Source organism: Pinus tabuliformis, chromosome 8 (genome assembly GCF_031772625.1).
Source record: "Pinus tabuliformis cultivar Carrire ecotype Pingquan chromosome 8, CPIR1, whole genome shotgun sequence".
Taxonomy (NCBI): domain Eukaryota; kingdom Viridiplantae; phylum Streptophyta; class Pinopsida; order Pinales; family Pinaceae; genus Pinus; species Pinus tabuliformis.
Window position 1 is genome coordinate 1,214,462,591 of NC_142294.1, and position 19,550 is coordinate 1,214,482,140.

At 35.1% G+C, this 19,550-nt stretch overlaps 2 pseudogenes; one reads left to right on the plus strand and one right to left on the minus strand.

Annotated features, from left to right (window-relative positions):
• LOC149239752 (putative peroxygenase 3) overlaps positions 1-14,777 on the minus strand; it is a 30,410-nt pseudogene extending 15,633 nt beyond the window's left edge.
• A 1,690-nt stretch (positions 14,778-16,467) lies between these two features.
• LOC149239753 (succinate dehydrogenase subunit 5, mitochondrial pseudogene) lies at positions 16,468-17,523 on the plus strand (annotated as a pseudogene).
• Positions 17,524-19,550: the final 2,027 nt, after the last annotated feature.

The window sequence follows — 19,550 nt, forward strand, 5'->3', positions numbered from 1 at the left end:
ACCAAGATCACCTAAATCTGAGTCTGACCTAGGTGTTCATTTACCTTAACACAATCCTACAAACTTTATATCCCCCACTACTTATTCATTCCCTTCCACTTCTGAACAACTTGAATCTCCTACTTCTAAACAACCTGAAGGGACCTTTTCTATATATTCAAATCCACTCTTTGAAACAAAAGAGGATATTCATTCTCAGGTCCAAAAGTTAGTTATTAAGACTCCCTTAAAGTCATTCAGGACCTCTCCTCCTGTATCTCCTCCTTCTTCACCTCCACATAGTTACACACCCTCTCTATCACCTTATTCTTCTTCTTCTTCTTCTTCATCCACACAAACACCTCATACACCACCTTCTACTATGGAATTCCAACCCATTGTACAGGCCAGATATGCAGCTTTAGTCTTACCTCAAAACCTTGATGCATTCCCCCTGGATATTTAAAGCACCTTCCTAGATATAATGGAGAAATCAGTTCCTCAACTGAGGACCATCTACAAGGATTTCTAGACTTTGTAGATAACATGAACATAGAATAAGAAAATGTTTACATGAGGTTGCTTGTTTAGTCTCTTGAGGCAAATGTGAGAACTTGGTTTAGGCAGTTACCTGCTAATTCCATTAGAAATTGGGAAGAGCTAACAAATATATTCAAAAATCAATGAGGAGTGAAGAAAGATGCTCTTTACTTTTTGACTGAGTTTGAAGAGCTTTAAAAGAAACTTTGGTGAACCTATCTCTGATTTTATCAAAAGGTTCAACAAACTTTATCATAAGATGCCCCCTGAATGTAAACTCCCTGTAGCAATAGCCAAATCTAGGTTTTCCAAAGCCTTTGAAGATGATTTTTCTGTAATGTTAAGAGAAAGAACTTCAATAACTCTTGAGTTCATGAAAACTAATGCTATAGAGGTGGAAGCAAATAGGGTTGCCTCAACCACTTTAAAGGCTAAAGAGGAAAAGGCCCAAAGAAAACTTAAATCTAGTCAAGAGGCCTCTACTTCCTCTAAGACTAAAACTGAAGATTCTAAAATATATGTGATCTTAGAAATCTATCTAGTAGAATTTCCAAGATTGATACTCAACCTAGAACAGTAAAACCAGTCACTCGACCTTAAAATCAAAATCAAGGTCAATACAAAATAAATCCACAATTACAAATTCTTCGAAGGCCTAGTAATAATCAGCAAGTTCCAACTCCTTTACTGATAGATGATCAATAGCCTAATGATAATAATATGACTATCATTGAAGACATTAACAATATGAATACTTCTTCTATTCAGACCGCTATTATTCCTCTCTCACAACAAAATCAGGTTTAAGAAGATCAAGAGTCCTCACAGGCTTCCAAATACCATGCCTTCTCTACGTTCCTAATTGGATAGCTGAACAAAAGATATGATCTTAGACCTAGACCCAGCCCTGGAAGACCTCCTAAGGAACCTCCAACAATTGAACCTCGTACCAAAGATGTTGAAACTCATACAACTATTATTCGACCATTAAATCAGTGAACTGATATAGCTCCAATTGAAAAAACTGTCTTAACTACATTTAATGTTGAAAAGGAGTTAGAAAGAGTTAAAATTCCTATACCACTTAACAACTTTTCAAAAACCATGTATATAAAAATAAAGTCTCCAAATGGATACAAAACACCTTGGTTGATGTTGAAAGTGATGTTATTAATAATCCTTGAAGATGAAAAACCAACAGTTGCCTTTGGTCCTCACTCGGATCTGATAGATGAAATAGTGCCCCCTTTCTATGTGACTCTAAAGACAAATGATATCATGCTATACAATTGTATGCTTGATTTTGGAGCATCACATAATCTCATGCCAAAAACTATCATGGATCATTTAAATCTTGACATAACTAGATCCTTTCATGATTTTACCTTTAATTCCAAAAGGGTGCCTTGTCTAGGACTTATTAAGGATTTAGTAGTCACTCTTGCTCAAATCCCAGTAAAAAGCATAGTGTTAGATATAGTTGTCACTGATATCCCTCCCAAATTTGAAATGCTCCTTTCAAGGTCTTGTTGTGCCAAATTAGGGGGAACTTTACAGATGGACGTGTCTTATGCCAGTATTCCAGTTTATGGGAGAGAAAAAATTAGGTTGTATAGAGAGTTAAGATTTATACACACTGTATGCAAAATAGATCAACTAAGGAACCATCCCATTTATGAAATTGATCAAGACTTTGGATGTTTTCAACTCTCTTCAAACCAAATACATGAATCCCAAGTAAAAATTGAAGATGCAATTGAAATCCCTACTCCAAAACAAATTGATGTATGGAAGTTATTATTTTATGGTTCTTGTACAAAGGATGGAGTAGGGGCTACAGTAGTACTAATCTTACCAGAAAAAAAGAAAATATTACACAATCATGCAAAATTGATTTCGAAGTTACAAGTAATGTAGCAAAACATGAGGCTTTCCTTCTAGGACTACAGTTAGACAAGAGTTTAAAGATACAAAACTTGAGTATTTTCACTGACTCAGAGCTTATTGTTAAATAAGTTAGAAATCTTTGCCAAACAAAACATCCTAGGCTTAGATCTTATCGAAATGAGGTTTGGGATTCAGTTGATAATTTCTTTAATGCTTTTAACTTGACTTATATCCCAAGAGATGAGAATATTCATGTAAATTCCCTACCTGTCTCTGCTAGTTCATTTAAAATCCCAAATCAAACTAATGTGCTTTATTAAATACAAATCAAATATTGGCCATCCATCCCAGATAATATAAAACACTAGTAGATATTTGAAGATGACAAACAGCTAAAATATTTTCTGCAGGTTGTAGATGAATTTTCAGTTCTACAAATTGATGAAAATATAACTGAAAAAAATGAAAATGATAGTTCAAATTTCAATTTAAAAAATTCCAATCATGACATCATTAAATTGTCTAACAATTTTATTCCCAAAGGTCTCATTTCTTTAGAGAAATTAATTGATCAAAAGGATGTCCTCAGAAACCCACAGTCAATTTCGCCACAAGATGATATAGAGGAAGTAAATATTGGAACAAATGATGACATTAAGAACATCAAAATTTGTGAGTCCTTAGATCCTGAAATCAAAACTCAATACCTTAAGTTACTCAAAAAATATAAGGATGTTTTTGCCTGGACCTATGTTGAACTAAAGACTTATGATACATCACTGATACAGCATAAGATTCTTTTAAATCCAGAAGCTAAGCCTTATCAATAGAAACTTAGGAGGATTAACCTAGATCTTCTACCAACTGTGGAAAAGGAAATTGAGAAAATGCTAGATGCCTAGATTATTGTGCCTCTTAGATACTCTAATTGGGTTGCCAATCTAGTTCCTATTTAAAAGAAGAATGGGGAAATCAGACTTTGTGTGGACTTTAGGAATTTGAATAAATATTCATAAAAGATAACTATCATTTACCTAAAATGGATCAGTTACTTCAGATGGTTTCAGGAGCAAAAAGACTTTCAATGCTTGATGGCTTTTTAGGTTACAATCAGATAAACGTTGATCCAGTAGACAGAGAGAAGACAACTTTTACAACACCTTGGGGTACATTTATGTATTCTAGAATTCCCTTTGGCTTATCCAATGTTGGAGCAACGCTTTAGAGAGCTACGAATATAGCTTTTGTGGGTCAGGTAAACAAATTTGTAGTCGTTTATCTTGATGAAGGTTTTTGACAGGTGTAGGAAATTTGAAATATCCCTGAATCCTAAAAAGTCTATGTTTGCTATCAAAGAAGGAAAACTGCTAGGCCATATAATCTCAAAGGAAGGAGTGGTGATTGATCCCAAACGTGTATCTTCCATAAAAACATTGTCATTACCTAGAAATAAGAAAGAGATTCAAGATTTTCTAGGCAAGATTAATTTTTTAAGAAGATTCATCCCGAATTATGCTGAAATTGTAAAAGACATAATTGATATGCTCCGAAAGGATCATGAAGTTAAATGGATTGTCTCTTCTAGGCATGCATTTGATCAGATCAAGAAAGCTATCTTTGAAGCTCCAACCTTGGCCAGTCCTGATTATACCAAACCATTCAATATCTTTTCCTTTGCCTCTGAAACAACCCTTGTTGTTGTTTTATTACAAAAGAATGAAGATTCCCATGACCAACCTATAGCCTTTTTTAGTAAGGTTATGAGGGATTCCGAGCTTAAGTATGACATAATTGAGAAACAAGCCTATGCCCTTATACAAGCCCTCAAATCATTCAGGATGTATGTCCTACATTCACCTATTACTGCTTATGTTCCTAACAGTGCTGTAAAAATTGTTTTAACTCAACCAGACACTGATGAGAAGAGAGGTAGATGGATCACTCAAATACTGGAGTTTGATCTAATTATCAAAACTACAAAGCTAGTAAAGGGTCAAGGATTAGCTAAGCTTCTAGCTGAATCCAACTGTAAAGTGTTGGGCATCAACTCTGCTTGGGAAATACAAGGGGAGAATCCACCAAAACCTCCCCAAAGTTCAAATAAGAAGAATCCACAAGAACCTTCTATTTATGCAAAAGGGGAGAATCCACAAAAACCTTCCCTGCATCCTGAAGAAAAGAATCCACAAGAACCTTGACCTTCAGATCAAACCATTTCCCTACACATTAATGAAAAATTTCTTTTGTCAAATTGGTATCAAGATATTGTAAATTTCTTGATCCATTTTGAGTGTCCAGCATCATTCTCCAAAAGTCAATGTAAAACTCTCAAATTGAAAGCAGTCAAGTACTGTATCATAAATGCAAATCTATACTGGAAGGACCCACTAAATATCTTGTTATTATGTTTAACAGAATCAGAGACTGAAGGGATCATTGATCAGTTTCATACAGGATTTTGTGGAGGACATTATGCTTGGAGAGAAACAACATATAAGATATTAAGGGCAGGATTTTATTGGCCAACATTGTTCTTACAAGTAGGAGCAAAAGTTAGAAGTTGTGTTCCTTGTCAGATGTTTGCTGGTAAGCAAAAACTAGCAGCTCTTCCACTGATCCCTACAATAGTCTTAGCACCTTTTCTCCAATGGGGATTAGATTTTATTGGAGAGATTCATCCTACTTCAAGCAATCAACATAGATGGATCCTCACTGCAACAGACTACTTTACTAAATGGGTGGAAGAAATTCCAGTAAGAAATGCTACTGATTCAGTATTAATCAAATTCATTGAACAAAACATATTATCTAGCTTTGGTTGCCCAACCCAGATTGTTACTGACAATGCCATAGCATTTTCCAATGTTAAAATGATTGGGTTTTTCCATAAATATCATACTTTGCTACATCATTCAACTCCATATTATCCTCAAGGTAATGGTCTTACAGAATCATCCAATAAAACTCTGGTAAAGGTTATCAAAAAGACTTTAGCAGGTCATAAAAAGAGTTGGGACACTCATCTAATTTATGCAATCTAGGCAAATAGAATTACTCCAAAGAGATCTATTGGAAAATCTCCTTTTTAGTTAGTTTATGGGAAAGATGCAATTTTCCATACCAACTTAGCCTTCCCTGTTTTAAAGTTTCTACAAGATTCAACTGATGAACCTGATCATTTTTCAAGGAGGATAAATCAAATTATTGAACTAAATGAAAATAGAGATGAAGCTCAATACAAATTGAAAAAGTATCAGAATAAGATGAAGAGCCTGTTTGACAGAAGAGCCATGCAAAGGGACTTCAAGGACAGTGATCTAGTTCTAAGATGGGATTCCAAAAGAGAAGACAAGGGAAAACATGGCAATTTTGACAACCTGTGGTTTGGACCTTTAGCTATTGCTGAAGTAAACGAAAACAACACTTTTGCGCTTCAAAATATAGAGGAATATAGTACACTTATCTGGTTAATGGAAGGTTTCTCAAGAATTACGTTCAGTACTGAGAAGTTGAAGTAGATTTCACTACTACCATTGTAAAAAGTTTGGTTTACTTTACTTTTTCAAACTGTCAATGTGATTTTTTCACAGCTAAGACTCCATAGCCCGAGGAGAAGGCACATGGATCTGCAGGTTCTCTGCATTCTACAGGAGAAAGAAGTCCCTAGTTGGAGCCGATGTTGTATAAATTTTTGGTTTTGGTAAGTTAGCATTTAAAAAATATATTTTGAAATAATGTTAAGTTAGGATATGGACAAAAAGAATAAAGAGACCAAAAATTTTAGGGATATTTTGATGAATAAGTCCATATCAAATAAAATGTTAGAATAGATGCCCTAATAAGGGAAGGCGCAGAAAATAAAATGATAGATTAGAAAGAAAAGAAAAAATAATAAATTATGAAAGTGTTGCAAATCCAAATGCCACTACTCTTAGTCAATTTTATTTTTGCAAATAAAAGTTGAGTGCAGATTATTGCAATGCCACACTAGTTCATACAATCCAATTGTACATTTTAATCATGATTCGATTAGATTTAAATTGTTTGTTGATAGGTAGCAAATAAAATTGGTTCAACAGTTTAATCTGAGCCAATGGAAGCAATAAGGGATAGAAGTGGATTAATAATTAAAAGGAAAATGTTGAGTTGCTAGTCCAAATGCACTCAGGTGAATAAGATTGTAAAAATGTTAGGAAAGTTAACGGTAGGTAGAGAAATGAAATGAAATTGGAGCATGATAGGATTTTTATCCTAAGTTAGAACAGTGGATACATGCGCATATAATGAATGGTTTAAATTAACCATTATTTTCTAAATCTCAATGTTATCTTGTAATATTTACACTTTATCCATTCATTTGTCGAGAATCCCCACAGGTCTATCACATTCATTATAACTTTTTGACCCCACCATCACTTTCTTCCTCACTTCATTAAACTCCATTCATTTTCTTTCCATCCCGTGCATCTCCCTCCGATCCAATGGCCCTTATTGCTCCTCGGCCCTCCCTTGCCGTCTGAACGTTATCAGTGGGGTGGGTCTGAAGTCAGCTGTTTTGGAAACCGCCATCCAAAAATGCCAACCCCCACTCCTAGTTATTCAGGACTTAAAATCCCAAACCACTTACCACCCGAACTTACTCCCTAACGCGGTTTTCGGTCCACTTCGTCACCTGCGCTCCAACGTCACTTTCTTTGTCCAATCAGCTTCCGCCTGTTTGCCCGTTATCCATTTAATTCATCGCCCCTTCAAATAAATATTCCCTAGATTTGTTTCTCAGTTCCATTGAGAAACTAATACCAATTAAGTCGTTGATTAATGGACCTGCTCCATTTTTATGCCTTATAAACCTGTTCTTTCATAATAAATGGTTACACAGTGCATTCTCGTTACTCGATTGATCATTGGATACTTGTAGCCAAAGCGACAAATTCGCCATTCAACCGAATTTTCCATTATGTTCATAAGCAAGCCAGCATCTATGTCCACTTAATCTATTTTTAGTTATACTGTTATTCTGTTATCACTATGTTGAAGCCCAATTCTTCCCATTTCTGTCACTTTCAGCTTGCAATTCAATTAATAAAATGCATCCTAAGGGGAAGAAAGTTGCATAAATTCCAAATCCTCGCATTCATCCACAAGTTGACTTCCATCATACGCCCCTACTTGATACAAACTGTAAAATCCATTAGACTTTGTCTGAATTTGATTTGTTTGAGATCTATTACTGGATGGAGGACCAATTAGTTGATCAAACGGATGAAATAGGACTTTGGGACTCCCACCTTCCTCATTACATCTTCCCTTAGATACACAGAGCACCTAAATTTGTCAGAAAATGTCATGCATCTTATGACCCCACTCAAAGAGCTATTATCTCACCTACAAGAGAAATCTTGTGCTCCATAAATGCTCAGTCCATTCAATAGATGTTGCAGGCCCCAACTATTGTGCCAGCCCATCCCTTTTCTCATGAAAGCCTAACGGAATCCTATCAAAAGCTAGATTTCACTAAAAGAGCTCAAACTCTAGAACTTTTCCTCGTTGTAGATAGCCCTCTGCCTAAAATAATCCCTCCCTATGATTCATCTATATTTCCAGACAAAACCAAGAAAATTACCACCATTCTATCTTATCTTATTAGTTACTATTCTGATCAACATGTAGATGAAGCCATCATTGATTTCTTGTATATCTTTTATGTTGGTTCCTAATCCACTTTTTGTTTTAATTTTAGTTAATTTCTAGCTAAGACCATTCATGAACAATTTGTCCAGTTCAATACTGAAGAGGTATTCAAGTATGCTTCAATACTTGTATATATTTTTATCTATTTTCAGGGAGACAAGTTTCCATTCACTTTGTAGAAGCTAGATGAAGAAGGCAACCAGAAATCAATGATCTTTTGGACTTCTATGGGAATGAAGGAGAAAGAAGAATTTTCGTATAAACAGTTCATAGAATTGTTTGTTCATCCAACCATTAATCTTTTGAGAAGCACTCAAGAACCAAGAGTTAATGATGGAATTGTAAAGTTTTACAGTTAGTTGATCAAGCCACAACAGGAGATTGGTTATCTTTACCAAAATTATATAGAGATCAGAGTCTTTGGCTGTGAACTTCCACCTTATAAGTTGCCTAAGTACCTCCCTATGAATTTTTTTGCATTAGAATACATTAGGCAGAGGCTCACTGCAGATGAAGTACATTTTGTGGCTACAAAGAAGAAATCATAGTTTAAGTTAAAGGCTCGGGTTGGTCAATTCATCTGTAACACTAAAGCAGCAGGAGAAGAAGCAGATAGGTTACTAAAGGAGATGAAGTTTGGCCTCATATTCACTTGGTCTTATGACCCAATGGGAGTGATTTCTAGACTCAGAGTTGAAAATAAGTTTACTCCATATCATCACATGGCTAGGCCTGAAATTGAGCGATACAAAAATCAGTCAGAATGGAAGGAGAACACCCTTCAAGAAGCTGAAGAATAGGCAGTTTCTACTTCAAATTTACAAACTCCACTTGCATAGGAAAAGACAGCCAAACGAGGAAGGGAAGAACAGTCATCCCCTACAACTAAAGCATCAAGTCAAGGTTTTAGAATTGTACTTAGAAATAAGAGAACTAAGCTCTCTTTGAAGGTCAATGCAACTATTGAGTCACAAAAAACAACATTTGATGGACTTGGAGAGACATCTCTTTTTACACAGTCTGGTGGATAGTATACTCATTCCACCACATCTCATGAACAACGGGTGATTTAGATCAGTGAAGGCAGTCAAAAGGCTAAAGAAGATGATATTTTTCATGTCTTCAATGAAACTAAGAAGAAGAATGAAGAATTAATGTTAAACACTTATACTCAATTTTGGAAACATTCTTCTAGTTCTCAAGCCAGACTTCTTTCAGTCTTTGACTCTGAAAAGGTTAAGATGCAGATATCTTTCTTACAAGCTCAGATTCCACAGCCCGGAACTGTTGCACATTACTAGAAGAAAACTCTTTTGAATTCAATATTAAAGATCTACATCCAATTGACCAAATTGAGATGCACAAATAGAATTGCCAAATGATTTCTTCCACTTTAACTAACACTGCCATGAGTCTATCAAAGATGCAGGTTACCTTGGCTAATATACAATCACAACTCAAGCTTGAGAAGGTTCCCTCATTTTCAAAAGACACCAAGATCAAAGCTTTGGAAGATCTGGTGTTGAAGATGGGATATGATCCCTCTCATATAAAGGTTGCAGAAGAAATTGTCAAGAAGAAAAATACTGAGATTTCAACATTAAGGAAGCAGCTCAAATTGCCAGCTTCAGAGGACCCAATGACTAAAGAAATTAAAGAAACCGAGACTCAGAAATCTGACATGATGAAGCTCATCATGGAACAAAATCTGCAAATAAAACAGATGGAGGAACAAATGGAAAAGCTTGTCAAAGAGAAAGAGGAAGTTGTGAAAAATGCCAATATTCCAATGGATGTAGTTCCTCTTACAACAGTCTCTATAACTACAGCAGCAACCACAAGTACAGCAGAAGGATCTAAACAGCTTGCTGAAGCTGTTTAGAACCTATCTATTCAGATAGAACAAATGAAAAAAATTCAGGATCAGCTGAAGAAACTACAACACATGAAAGTAGTTGCAGACAGTTCACATGCAGCTAAGTTGAAGAGGGCAAAAGGTAAAATTGAGGTATTGCAGAAAGAAGTCAAAGACTCTTACCTTGAAAATACATTTGGTTTGGTAAAGGAAATTATATGGGAGGAGATCATTGAATCAATCAAAGATATATGGCCTTATATCAAAATAATTTTTGATCAAAAGGACTTGTTGGAAAAATCTCAAGAAGCCATTGAAACTATCTCAAATCAACTTGAAGACAAACTAGAAATAGCTACTGATATAATCAAGTTTTTGAATTCTAAAGACAGCTATGAGCTTCAAGAGTTGGGTATTGATGATAGGACATCAGCCATACTAGAAGTAAAGAACGTTATTACAAAGAAAAATCGTGTTCTTCAGTTGGAGGAAAAGTGCAACAGTGTTAATGTCATAGTCCAACATTTTTTCAGCGGGCTAGAACCCTTGACCAACAAGGGTTTGCCCTCCTTATTTGTGATAAATGATAAGTTAATGCCTATTGAAGATTATGTCTGCAAGCTTACAGAGGTAAAGACCAGTGAAGCTTCAGTTTCAAATATAAAGGGTACAGTAACACCAAGGCTTGTGCTGAATGCACTCAGAGATACCTTTTTCATCCTAAATGAAATCAGACATATATTTTTAGTAAAGCCCGCTTTTACTAAATATACATAAATGGATGAGGTTTATAGAATGGTAACTAAGTTATTTATCCCAAATAAGAAACGCTGGGAACAATTAACTGATTTACTTGACTGAAAGGAGGATCAGCAACATTCAGCATTCTCAGCAACAGTCATCAACATCTCAGCAACATTCAGAATTTTGTGGAACAGTGATCAACAGTTCAACACCAAAATAGTGGCAGATCGACTATCAGATCATTTTCCTGATTTTGTATTAAGTTATTTTTGTAAATTTGTTTAAGATATTTTATTAGCTCTAAACTTGTATAGATAACTCTCTTTCACGAGTTATTAAGGGTTTCACCCTTGAAGAAACATTTGTAAGCACTAAATGTACTCAGCTTTTTCTGAATCATTAATAGAAAAGAAAAGAATTTTGAATTTTCATTCATACAGTTTTGTATTCCTTGTAATTTTTTCCATTTTTCATTCACTGTGATTTCTTCGTATTCTTAAGTTTTACAAAGATAACCAGGTAGCAGTAGTTGTGTCTCAATTTCTCCTATAAGCTTTTTGAAGTGATCACCTTTAAAGAGAATGAATTATAAGAAACTATTTGTTTAAGTAACTACCTCTAAATCATAAAATCATCTGTATCTTTGTAATTTTGGGTATATTCTGTCAAACTTTTTGAACATTCTTTGAAGGATTTCTTACTTATTGTTATTTAATTTTTTATTTGAAAACTGTAATAGTCATGTCATCTTTCTATTTTTGCTCATCACCAGACAATCTAAATCACTATGTGGATTTTAATAGTAGCACTTTGTTTAAATATTAGTGTTATTAAAAAAGGTTAGGCATTGGTCCTCCAAAATTAAAAACAAAACCCCCCAAAACAAATATCTTAGATTCCCTGGCATGATAGCTGACCACTATCATCTCAGAGATACAACATGCCAAATTCAAGAACAAATTTATGCCCAAGGATTACTAGTTAAATTTGTTTAGGTAGTTGCAGAATTTGAGGAAAAAATTCATGACGATGAAAGAATACATAGAGGAATTTTACAGGTTGAATATAACAGTAGGTCACATCTAGGAGGATGTGGAGAAGGTGGTCAGGTACATAAATGGACCAAGGTTTGAAATTCAAGATGAAATTAGTGTCTTACCCTTGAAGATTGTGGGAGATGCCTCTCCGAAAACTCTGAGGGCAGAAGAAAAGTTAGTTAGGAATCAGAGCCAAAATAGCAAAGGAAGGAGTCTAGCTAGAGGAAGGGGATCTCCCAACACGAGGAGTCCATACTCCAAGAGAAGAAGAAGGGAGTTCAAGAATTGAATCTCCAAGAGGAGGAGAATCAAGAGGAAGGATATTTTTCCTAAGAGGTAGAGGTAGAGACAGAGAATTTAGATGCTACATATGTGGAAAGACAAGCCATCTGTCATGGAACTGTCTTAAAAATAAATCAACGAGTCAAACAAGAGCGCATGTTGTAGAAGCTAAGGAAAAGGAAGCAACAACATAAGTAAAAGAGGAAACCCTTGAGTTGGGTGAGTCTCTAATGCTAAAAAGGATTTTAATTAAAGGAGAAAAAGAAAAGCAAGAGTTAAGACAATGGAGGAATTTGTTTAGAATAGTCTGCATGTCTAAAGGAAAATGTTGCAAAGTGATTATTGATAGTGGCAACACTAAAAACTTGGTTTCCATGGAAATAGTGGAGAAATTATGGCTACAAAGAATGACACACCCCACTCCTTATTGGGTGACATGGCTACAAAAGGGACATCATATTCTAGTAAATGAAAAGAGCAAGGTATTGTTCCAAATTAGCAGCTACGAGGATGAGGTTTTATGTGAAATCATGCCTATGGATGTTTTCCATGTCTTATTAGGAAGGCCATGGAAATATGACAAAAGTGTTATCCATGATAGGAGAAAAAAAATGCTCTTTTGAGAAAGACAACTACACCCACGTGTTGCTACCACTGGAAAAGGAAGGAGTCAAAGAGGACGTAGGCCTAAGAGTATTAAAGATGGCCAAAAAGGAGTTATTACAAAAATTCAAGCAAGAAGAGGGGGTACAGTTCATTGTAATTAGTAAGCCTCGAATAGTCCTTACACACACAAATCTAACTGAGTTTCTTGTTGAAATTCAAACAATGTTAGATGAATTTGTTGATGTTATCATATATGAGTTACCCAATATCATCTATAAGGAGCATTAGTCATCATAGAAATTTAATCCTAGGGGATATTCTACCTAAAAAGGTGGCTTACAAAATGACCCCTAAGGAAAATGAAGAAATAAGGCAACAAGTCCAAGAGTTGTTGGATAAAGGGCTGATAAGAGAGAGCTTGAGCCCTTATGTTGTGTCAATTTTCTTGAGTCTAAAAAAGAAAGAGGTTGCAGAATGTGCACTAACTCCAAAGTTATTAACAAGATAGCCATCAGATATAGATTCCCTTTACCTTGTATGGACTATATCATGGATTTCCTTTGTGGTGCTAAATATTTTTCCAAAATATATTTAAAGAGATGGTATCATCAAATTTGAATGAGATAAGGGGATGAATGGAAGACAATCTTCAAAACAAATCACAACTTGTATGAATGGTTGGTTATGCCTTTTGGCTTGCCCAATGCACCCAACACGTTTATGAGTCTCATGAATGAATTCCTCAAAGAATTCATTGGCAAGTTTGTGATTGTTTATTTGGATGATATCCTTCTGAAAAAAAGGACTAAGATTGAGCATCTTAGATTTTTAAAACGGGTATTAAAGAAATTGCATCAAGAGAAACTTCTAATAAATTTGAAGAAGCGTTCCTTCCTTAAAATGCAATTAGTTTATTTAGGATTTGTAATTTCTTCTGAAGGGATGAAAATAGACCCAAATAAGGTGAAAGTAATTAAACATTGCACTTATCCAACAAGTATGCATGAAATGAGAATCTTCCATGGGTTAGCTAGTTTTTACAGAAAAACTATTCAAAATTTCAGCCACATTTGTGCATTGATAGTGGAAACAACTAAAAGGGAGAAACAACCTTTTAAATGGACAACAACAATAGAAGAATAATTCCAATCGTTGAAGAAGAAAATAACAAAATAACCATTTTTTTTTCTAAAATTATTTTTATGTACATTGTGATGCCATTGGAATAGCTATTAGAGTTGTCCTTAGTCAATATGATAAACCAGTTGTGTATTTCAGTGGGAAATTGAATGAGACCAAAAAAAAAAATTCCACCTATGACAAAGGGTTTTATGCAATAATTCAATCCCTCAAGAATTGGAGGCATTACCTTATGCTGAAAGAGTTCATCTTGTACATAGACAATCAGGATTTGCAATTTATAAGTAAAATAGACAAATTGAACCAAAGACATGCAAAATGGGTTGAGTACATGCATAATTTTTCTTTTGTTTTGAAAAATATTAATGGAAGTTGTAATAAACTTGTTGACGATTGGCTCACGAAATGTTTAATTTTGCGGGAATTCCAAGTTAAATCTATAGGATATGATCATATTCAATAATTGTATAAGGAAGATCCAAAATTCAAGGAAATTTACGAAGCTTGTGAAAACCTTGTGATCTGAGATCGAAGACCATGGCTTGAATATTTGGTTCAAGAAGGATTTTTGTTTAAGGGTAGCAAGTTATGCATTCCCCGAGGAACCATGAGGGATAATTTACTGAAAGAGAAGCACAGTGGAGTATTTTTTGGTCACTTTGGCCACGACAAGACCTATGCATAATTAAGTAATTTGTATCATTGTCTAGGCATCAGGGAAGATGTCAAAAGGTTCTTGGACAGATGCAAAATTTTCTAACATGCTAGAGGGATATAGTAGAATGCAGGCCTATATTAGCCACTTCCCATACCCAACTGTCCTTGGGAAGCCATAAGTATGGATTTTGTTATTGGTTTTCCTAGAACTCAGAGGAAAAATGACTCATTTTTTTAATAGTGGACAAATTTTCTAAAATGGCACACTCCATGCCATGTTCAAAAACAAATGATGCTTCCCACATTGCAAATTTAGTTTTCAAGGAGGTGGTGAGACTATATGGACTACCTTGCAGCATTGTCTCGGACTGGGACACCAAGTTTGTGGGCCATTTCTGGAGAACATTATTGAAGAAATTGGGGAAAAACTTGACATATGAGTTAGCCTACAATCCCCAGACAGATGGACAGACCAAAGTGGTCAATAGAAGTCTAAGAAATTTATTAAGCCATCTAGTTCATGAGCATAATAAACATTCGTATCAAGTCATTCCACAAGCTAAAATTACCTACAACAATTCTCCTAATAGGAGCACAGGAAAAATTCATTTTCAGATTGTGAATGGTATGCATCCAAGAGGTATTTTTGAACTCATGAAATTGGGGGAGAATAGAACCAAAGTGTTGATGCGAAAGAGTTCACTACAGAAACACAAATTATCCATGAGCAGGTCAGAGGGAAACTACAGGAAATTAGTATTAAATATAAGTAAATATTTGATCTCAAGCGAAGGGAGGTGAATTTTGAAGTTGGGGATATGATTTTAGCACATTTGAGGAAGTAAAGGTTCCCAAAGTGTGGATATAATAAGTTGAAACTAAAGAAAATTAGTCCCTGCAAGCTCTTAAGGAATTTCTCAGTAAATCTTTATGAAATCAAATTACCTCTAAATATAGGAATTTCTCCTATATTCAATGTTGTAGACATGTATCCTTATCAGGAACCTGAAGAAGAGACATAAAGTGAATAGAGTTGATTTAGTGGGAGACTCAGCGACCTACATTGATGAAGCTATAGATCGAGAGAATTTAACAAAAAAATCATCATAAGGATGCAGGGTAAGGAAAGCCGAATCCTTCATTGATGCAATATTGTTTCCTTATGCCCGATGGTTTTCAACTTCTGCAACACTTAACAGGCACTCGGGGGCAATTTGGGTGTTTTTCATTGCATTCATTTTTCTCTGGCAGGCTGCAAAATTCTTCAAAGAAGGTTCAGCAATCCTCTCATTAGATTTGAGTTAGGTGAACTTGCCAAATTTCCAACCCATGTGGCTCTAGGTTGGTTTCTGAACCTATTTTGAAAAAATCTTGCTTTGTTTGCCCTTCCAGGCCTGTTGGAGTTTTCTAAGCTCGAAGAGGGTTTTCTTTTGCGTTAATCATTATGGGTTATTTTTCTTTGCATGTTGAGTTTCTTGTACTGTAGCCTTGAGGGCTTTGAAGGAAATGGCCACGACCATCCTCTATCTGAGTCTTTTTTGCTTTTCTCTTCGTGTCATTACAGTCAGACAATGCGTTAAAACTTCGCACCGTCCAGCGACAAATGGGAAGAACAACTACGGGAAAGGGCTTCCTTAATTTCTCGACCTTCTACTATTTATACAGCTTGCTCTTCCTAACGTTTTAGAATTTATGAAATTTCACAGTTACCGATTGTTTTGTTTTTCACCTGGTTGTACATAAACTTGGCTAGAGTTTTTTTTCCTTTTTTCAAATAGGTTCCATCCACGAAGCTTCTATGGCTCGGGGTTATATTGTCTACTTTTAATTCTCATGTAATAAGACATGGGGAAGAATGAGCCCCTTTTTTTGGTTGTTACCTAAATTATAATGGAAGGACTAACCCCTCTCGAGGGTTTTTGGTCAGTTATTCGACTTAATGTTTTCGACTAGATGGAATTTAGCTAACTGTAATTTCTAACTGCTCACATGGGTCAACTTTAGAAATAATTGCGAATGAACTAATAAAATTATGCAACCACAAAATGTAGGCTTCCATTTGCGGTCAAAACATTGATACGATCATTTAGTTCAAACATAAGTGCGTTACCCCAAGTGACAGACGTTGATGTTAAGAATGCACTCAAGGGTGCGTTGGCTGTAGATTGGGAGAAGCTTCCTGACCCTGTATAGGATAATGTTATGAATGCATTGTCAAAGAAAATCGATGATAACACTGGACAAGAAGCTTTAGCAAATGCATGGCATGCAACTGAAGCAGTGGAGCAGTTCTTTGGAGTTTTGGAATCCTTGAGAACGGAGCTATATGAAATGACTGGGCAGACAGACGAGGTTGGTTTCTATTGTTTCAAAATTTTCCTGAGATACCTGTTAAGTGTATCTCTTGTGATTATGGACGTTTATTTTATTTTTTTAGCTGGATATGAAGGCTTTAATGCTTAAAATATAAACCAAGAAAATGGTGTAAATTTGTAAAACAAAATTATATTAGAATATATGCAGGCCTTAGCAAAAGAAAGACAGATTTTAGGATAGACATAATAATTGAAGGTTCAGTACATACAATTAGCTTGAAGGGATGTTAAATAATTTTAATTTAACTTTCATTCTAAATAAGTTTCAAATATTGTAATGGTCGGCATCCTTATATGGATACAGGTGAGATCCTCTTATGATATTATGTATTTTTATGATGTCTCATTGTGGATGGACTTCTTATGTAGAATGTGAGACCTTTGCTAGAGGAATTTCAAGATGCCCTACGGGCTTCATATAAACATTACAACAATTACGTGGACGCATTTTCCCAGATGAAACCTATTTGAGAAAGAAAGTTGAAGAGATCTTCTTTTCAAAGTACTTGATGTATATATTAGTGGACACTAATGACAATGGTGATCCCATCGCTATTTCTTCATTCTGTTCATATATGATTCCTTGAAAGCTGAATTATGTAGATTTCAAATATCCCCTGTACAAGCTGATGTTATGAATGCATTGTCAAAGAAAACCGATGATAATGCTAGACATGAAGCTTTAGCAAATGCATGGCATGTGGCTAAGGTGGACAAGCTTGCTGATTAGGAAGCCTAATCAGTCAATAGAATAGTAATTGTCAATGAGAAGTTGTAGGATTGATCCTAAGACAATGGATGATGCCTTCAGCTTCGCAGCTACTGGTACAGAGCTTTCTTTGTCATTGGCTTCAACTGGAGATGTTGGTGGAGAAGTTGTTAATGATTCTACAAGTGTTGCTGAAGATGTAGCTTATTCTAATTATGATATTGTTTCATTGGATCATATTTTTGGAGGAAATGGTCCTAGGATAGAAAGGATGAGATGCTTGTGAAAATCTTCTATTGCATTAGAGAACTGGAAACAATGTTACAAGAAAGGATTGAATGGGCCCAGCAAAAGGTAATGTAAGCAACTCACAGACTGAGTAAATACAAAGCTGAATTAAAAGCCCTGAGGTAAGAGAAGGAAGAAGTTGTCCACCTTAAAAAGGAAAAACGGTCTCTTGAGGAAAGTACCATGAGGAAACTTTATGAAATGGAGAATGCATTACATAAAGCTAGTGGACACTTAGAACTTGCCAATGATGTGGTCTGCAAGCTAGAAGAAGAAAATATTGGTAAGGCATGAGATGGAGGCTACAAAACTAAGCTCTTTATAATCTGCAGTAGCTTGTCAAGAAGCTCTTAATAGAGAGAAGGGAATGCAAAAGAAGTTTGAGGCCTGGGTAAGCCAGAAAGCTATATTGCAAAAACTTGTCAGTGAGAAGCTTAAGCTTGTACATTTGCAGCAGCTGCTAGTAAAAGATAAAGAACAGAAACTACAAAATGAGGTCAGAAACTTGAATGGGTTCATATTGATATCCTTGTCACTAGTCTGTTGATGTTGTGGTTGTAGTTTAGGCTATAAAATGGGTCCTCACATAAGCCTTCTCCAACATCTGGTTTTTTATGCTACGCATCAATAATCAGCAGTGAAGAATTTTTAGGAAGCAAAGCATAAAAATTTCAAAATAAAAAAGAAATGATAAGGAAAAGAAGTTCAAAACCTTTAAAGGTTGTAATTTCTAATTTGGCAAGATCATTTTTAAACATAATTGAATAGTGGAAGTTTGTACAGAGTGTCATTTCTGTTTAGAACAGGGGAATTCTTAATATCTCTCTAACATGTGTTAGGATAATTATGATACATGAGATTATGAATTCCATGTCTAATTCATATATGTTTAGAGCTTAGATTTCATCTAGTACAATATATCTCAACACAAATCATGATTCTGGGAAATTCAGTGAAACATTGTTTCTCGAGCTTTTCTACACACATCGAGTTCTGTAAACCATTTATCTTTATTGAGAGGAATTTAAACCTTGAAAGAGGACTTGCACTCTTATTCATTGTGAGCTTATCATTTTCAATGCACTTCCTTCATCAAAATGATTTTTTAATTAGCATCAACATATACAATTCATCTTCCAAGATTTTAACAATGCAAGATGTTGATGCTTTGTAACAATATCCTGCTTCTAAATCACAATGTTTCAAAAAGGAAACACAAAACCTTGAAATTTTAATATATATGTCACAACAACTCGGTTCTGTAAACCATTTATATTTATTGAGAGGAATTTAAACCTTGAAAGAGGACTTTTCCTCTTATTCATTGTGAGCTTATCATATTCAATGCACTTCCTTCATCAAGATGAGTTTTTAATTAACATCAACATATACAATGCATCTTCCAAGATTTTAACAATGCAAGATGTCAATGCTTTGTAACAATATCTTGCTTCTGAATCACAATGTTTCAAAAAGGAAACACAAAACCTTGAAATTTTAATATATATGTCACTTCGTATTTTCAAATATTCTTTCAAGGTTCGTTCCTTATATTGGTGACATTTTTGAGCAGTTACCCAAGCTTTATTCAAGTCTTATCAAGCTGCAGTTCCAGACTTATATTCCCAATGCAAGTCCCAGGACATGTCATTGTAGTATATGATATTACAAAATTTGCATCTTCTAGTCATTACTTTTTGCACTCACACAGGTTTCCCATATCATACTTGAATACACCAAGATGGTTTTTTATGCTACAC